This window comes from Girardinichthys multiradiatus, chromosome 5 (genome assembly GCF_021462225.1).
Source record: "Girardinichthys multiradiatus isolate DD_20200921_A chromosome 5, DD_fGirMul_XY1, whole genome shotgun sequence".
NCBI lineage: Eukaryota > Metazoa > Chordata > Actinopteri > Cyprinodontiformes > Goodeidae > Girardinichthys > Girardinichthys multiradiatus.
Window position 1 is genome coordinate 32950755 of NC_061798.1, and position 6545 is coordinate 32957299.

Sequence of the window (6545 nt, forward strand, 5' to 3'; positions counted from 1 at the left end):
TCAGTAATGGCTTACAGCTAATGAAACCCCAAAATTCAGTGTCTCAGAAAATTAAAATATCTTAGTCTGGGTCGGCAGGCTACACAATCATGGGGAAGACTGCTGACTTGACAAATATCCAGAAGACAGTCATTGACACCCTCAAGGAGGATGAGTCAAAAAAGTAATTGCTAAAGAAGCTGGTTGTTCACAGAGCTGGATTCAAGCATGTTAGAAGAAAGTTGAGTGGTAGGAAAAGGCGCACCAGGAACAGGGATAACTGCAGCCTCTGGAGGATTGTCAAGCAAAATCCATTTGAGAAGCTTCACAAGGAGTGGAGTGAAGCTGGAGTCAGCCAATCAAGAGCCACTTTGCACCGACAAATCCTATCTTGAATCAGAGACAACGTCATAAGCATCTTACCTGGGCTAAGGAGAAAAATAACTAGACTGTTGCTCAGTGGTCCAAAGTCTTGTTTCTAGAGAAAAGTAAAGTTTGTATTTAATTTGGTAATCAGGGTCCCAGTATCTGGAGGAGTGGAGAGGCAAAGAATCCACACTGCTTGAAGTCTAGTATGAAGTTTCCACAGTCGTGGATGATTTGTGGCGACATTTGGCATGTCAACTTTTTTTTTCTTTCCACTTTAAAAAAAAATTCACAGTCAATGCAGGCATCCACAAGGAAATTCTACAGCACTTCATAATTCCTTCAGCTGACTAGCTTTATGGAAATGCTAATTTCATTTTCCAACAGGACTTGGCACCTCCTCACACTGCCAAAGGTACCAAAAGCTGCTCCAGTGTCAAAGGGGTCACTGTGCTTGATTGGCCAGCAAACTGACCTGACCTGAACCCCATAGAAAATCTATGGATTTTTGTCAAGAGGAAAATGAGAGACACCAGTCCCAACAATGCAGATGATCTGAAGGCTGATATCAAAGCAGCCTGGGTTTCCATTACACCTAAGCAGTGCCACAGGGTGATCATCGCTACGCCATGCTGAATTGATGCAGTAATTAGGGTAAAAGGAGACCCAAGCAAGTATTGAGTCATAGAAATGAACATACTTTTCAGAAGCCTGACCTTTCAGTTTAAAATATCTTTTTATTGATCTTGTGTAATATTCAAATTTTCTGAGACACTGAATTTTGGGTTTTCATAATGTATAAAACAGAGTCATCAAAATTACAAGATACAGTGACTTGAAATATTTCACTGTGTAATAAGTCTATATTTTTTTTACTATATTCTAATTGTTTTAGATGTACTTGTATTTTCTGATACTGACGAGCCCTAGAACTGGAGTTTTACCTTCTGACAATGAAACATTCCAGGTAAACACCGCCCCCTGCTGGTCAATAAAAGATTCTCTGAAAGTTGAAAGTGGGAAATATTTCCAGCATTAACCTAATAACAGTCCGTGTTTCTTTTTGTTCTTTTAACCAGCAAAAAGCATTTTCAAAAACGTAAAAGAAAGTTCGGGCAGGCTGATTATTTATTTTTATTTTTCTTCTGATCTGTGGGCCGTTTGTTCTTACAACAATAGCAAAAAGCCGCTCGGGCACTATCTGATCTGTACTTCCTCCTGTAGAGTTTATTATTTTCACCAGGAACTGAGCTCCTGCAGCCGACGCTCAGCGGCTCTGGTTGGAGACGACAGGTGTCACTGTATCCTTGCGCTTTGGGTGCGCCTTTACGCATCAACCAGCGCCTCGACACATGCGTGTTTGTCCACAAACAGTCTGTCACAGCGGCTCCTGAACACAGAGAACAGGGAAACATCCTGGGATACATCAGCCTGTGCTTGTCTCTCTCTCTTTCTCTGCCTCTGTGTTTAATGGGGTGGGCGATGTGAATATTCAGCGCTCCTGCTAAAAGCCTCCTTGCACATTTGTGAAATACTTTCCGGTTTATGGCTGATGCAGCGGTTCATCAGAGGCGGCTGAATTTCTAATAATCCATTAAAGCTGTGTTTTCAGCCGGAGTGCCTTTATGTCAATTATCGCTGCTTGCTGCGAACTGGGTGAGCAGGGTCGGTGCGTAGAACACCTTTGCGTTTCCGTGGGAACAGGTGTGAGTGACGTCACATCGCGCAGGGGGGGGGGGGGGGGGGGGAGACAGGGCGCCAAAAAGTTGCTGTGACTTTAGAGAAAACTTGAAGCAGATATCCAAACAGTTAGTTGTCATGGGAGCGGACTGTCTTAATTGATGAACTTCGACTGCATTTTGCATGCGTTAAATGCAAATGATTAGAGACTACATTAAATATAAACGATTTAGCAACAAGACTTCACTGTAGCCTATTACTTTTGGTAAGCAATATTGCAATCTTCAGACCTAGAGTCCAGTTTAAAATTAGTCATACCCCTGGCAGATTTCTATTTAAAATTAATTTAATTAAAATAAGAATTTTGTTTTGCTTTTTAATTTCCCTTTGGGATTAAAACTGTATTTATCATTTTTTTTACTTGAATTGGAATGAGATAGGCATGTCTCAAATTATAATAAAACAATGTGAAAGGAGGTTCAGTTCTGAAATAAATAAATAAATGGTTTACATTTAACAAAACTGCGACTAATGCCTGGTTCACATGTTTGACCAGATCTTCCCCTTCCAACATGCCCCGATCATCGGGATGGATCTTCAAAAATTCTAATGAGATATTCCTGCCGTGGTGTGTGAAGAGTGATCCAGTCTGCTCAGAAGGACGTCAGAACCGCTTCGACTTCAAGTCGAGGATATTCAACATGTTAGATTGTCTTGACCCGATATCCTACCATGTGGGGTGTTCGAGAATGTAGCCTGTTGAATGTGACATACAGCCAATCAGAAAGCAAGGTGAGAGAAACACGGAAGGGAATTACTCTGAACTCACGTTTGATCTCGAGAGATTTCCTATCTGACATCTGGATGTTTTTTGAGTGAAATCTGTTCGTGTGCGTTGAGTTGTGCTTACTGCGGCTGGACACAACACACATTGTAGGATCAAACCTGTTATTTTTTTTATCATCGTGTGTGGTCTTTTACGTTTTGAAAATTAGCCAACAATTTTAAAATCTTGCCATGTGAACCAGGCATTACCCAACAGAATTGTTAAACCTAAAAAAATGAATACATCTACATTAAACAACATTGTTTGTCAGGCACAGAACCAAAAACTGTGGTTAGTATTAAAAAAACCTCTGCAATTCTGAATATAATACAATAATAAATTGGCCTATTTGATGGCAGACAAGTGGACAAAACACAGGCGTATAAAAAGGGCTGCTTTCCATTAAAAGCAAGTTGTGCGGATGTCTTGATAAAAATGCCTTGTTGGTGTCAGAGCAGAATGGGCAGATTGGTTCAAGAAGGAAAAGTAGCTCAAAATAACCACTCTTAAGAACCAAGGTATGCAGAAACCATCTCTGAACACACACACACACAACACATCTAATCTTGAAGCAGATGGGCTACAGCAGCAGACAACCACTGTGGGTACCACTCCTATCAGGTAGGAACAAGAAACTAAGGCTACACTATGCACAGGCTCACAAACATTTACAAAATACACTTGCATTAATTTATGTAACTAATAGTAGTTAGCTGGCCACTGAACACAGGAAATAGTATATCCCACTGGGTTTCCATTTTAACTCAAAGATTTAAAAATGTTAAGTTCTAAATGTACAAAATAAACTGGAGGCTCCAATATTCCAGTAGCAGATTGGAAAAAAAACAACTTTGCCTGGTTCATAGAGTCTTGATTTCAACCCATGATATGGTAGTGGTCAGAATTTGGGGTAAACATCCATCCTACCTTGGTTCAGGCCACTGGTGATGGTGGAGGTATATTTATGTGGGGCACCATTGGGGGGCTTCTGATCCCTTAGAACCAACTGAGCATCATTTAAATGCCACAACCTACCTGAGTACATTTGATAACCATGTCCATCCCTTTATAACCAAAGTGTACCCATCTTCTGGTTGCTTCCAGTAGGATAATGCATCATGTCAAAATGTTCAAATCATCTCACTCCTGAACATGATAATGAGTCCATTGTGCTCCAAAGGGGTCCACAGTCTCCAGATCTCAATCTAACAGACCAGCGCTGGGATGTGGTGGAACAAAAGATTTGCATCAGGAATGTCTGGCAGACAAATCTGCAAGTCCTAAATTAAACTATATATATATATATGTCAATATGAACCAGAATCACAAAGGATGGATTCTGGCCCCTTGTTGAAGCTATGCCATGAAGAATTAAAGCAGTTGCGAAGGCAAAAGGGGTCCAACCCAGTACTAGCAAGGTGTACCTAATAAAGTGGGCGGTCAGTGTATATTGGTGGCATCTGCTGCAACAATTGATGTTACAGAGTGTTTATGCAAGGCTGTCCACAGTCAACCCTGAAAAATATTGTACTTTAGAGCTCCTGGTAAAAAGCACATGATAAAGCCCAAACAGAAAAAACCCTAAAAAAGTAAACCTGAAACATGTTGGTTTTTAATCTAACATGTTCATTACTTTTTAGGGTAATACGTCCTTTGTCCATGCAAACCTGTGAAATCTTCTGTCCCCCATCATATTTGCAAACCGTTTGAGCGGCAGCATCAGAACCAGTGAGAGACTGGCAGCTTTTCCACACAGCACACGTCACATTTGGAGGACACATGCAGTGCTTACACCCTGCATTCACACATATTGTTCTCCACGTCCTCCCTACAGGAGTTATTTCAATTCTGGAGGAGAAATGCAACACAGTACAACTTTCTTAGAAGGAATGGGTTGCATTTTTGAGGACACTCTGACGTGGAACAGCAATGTAGATCAGTTTGTCTTTACCCTTAGTGGATTTAATAGAAAACAGAAGAAACATGCTGGTCTAAGAAACACTGGGTGGAAATCAGCATGCGTAAACCTAATTTTTATCCCGACCATAGGACAGTTGTGACCCATCAGCTGACACATCTTTTTTCTGTATACAAAGTAAATACTGGGGAATTTGTCTTGATCTTGCTGGACAACAAAGGGACGTTTAAGACAGCTGTCTTGTAAAATTTTATATTTGACTTCAAACATCAAGTTAACTGTTTCGCAGAATTCGTCGAAGCTACACAACAATGCTGATAATTAATAAAAACATCAAGAATATTATATATAGACATAAATTTCAGCTCTGAAAAGCAGGAGAACTTTATTATTTCACATTCTTAACGACTTTATGTTGTGTCTCCTAATGTGTTTTTTTTTTCAATAAAGTCTTTCAGTTCTGTTTGATGCTGTTCTAAATACACTGCAGACTTTGCACATTGAGAATAAATAAGCATCTTTAAGACTACAGAAATCAGTCTGAGGTCACACTCTCAGGGACCTTCATGCATTTTTTATTTCTTAAGGTCTGAAATGATGGCTGGAGTTCTGGGCCAAGATATAAAAGACTTGTGCTGATGTTCATGTGGTGTAGATCTGGCTGCTGCTTAGTAACAGAATCAAGTTGCAGCTGCACTACAAAAATAAATGCCTTAAATAACAAATTAAGTTTTTAAAACTTACTGATGATTTTTGGTATGCTAAGGCTCTTATTTTCATTCATTCATTCATTCATTTATTCGTCTTCTATACCGCTTCTTCCATAGTGGGTCGCGGGGGAGCTGGTGCCTATCTCCAGCAGTCTATGGGCGAGAGTCAGGGTACACCCTGGACAGGTTGCCAGTCCATCGCAGGGCAACACAGAAACGCACACATTCATTCACACCTATGGGCAATTTAGAGAGACCAGTTAACCTAACAGTCATGTTTTTGGACTGTGGGAGGAAGCCGGAGTACCTGGCGAGAACCCATGCATGCATGGGGAGAACATGCAAACTCCATGCAAAAAGCAGGACCTTCTTGCTGCATGGCAACAGTGCTACCAACTGTGCCACCGTGCAACCCTCAATTGATTACATCTTATTATTTATTTGTTTTCATTATGTATTATAACTATTTTATTCTAGACTTATTTTGACAAATGCATGCTATATTGCTGAAATAGTTTGTGTTCATTTGGTTGTGAGTTTTGACACTTACAGATTTAAAAAAGAATTATATTTATTTATATTTTAATAATTACAAAAATAATCGTTATTAGTTGTAGTTTTGTTTCACATACACTTGGTTTGTAGGTTGGTCACGTTTTTTGTTATCCGGGTCTAAATTACCATTATAATACATTTTTATTCATTTATTTAATTTATTTATTGTTTATTTATTATTGTATATTTGTTTTTCTTTTAGATTTGAGTACACATACAGCTTTCCTATTGAATCTTTGTATTTATTATAGAATACATTCTGAGAAGTCTTTGTAAATAAAGTTTAGATTTTTGTTGAAAGATTTCTTTTAATTTTTTTTTTAGTGCCACATGCACGTGAACCTGGTACAACCTGGTTCCGCGCCGCGTTTGTCCTTATGTCTCCAGTCCCCACATGTCCATGTGTTTTAAATGTTTTCGTTAACAGCAACACGAGGAAACATGATCCTGACCACCACCTCCTCCTCCTCCTCCTCCAGCCTCCTGTCATTTAAAACGCCTTCCCCAGCTG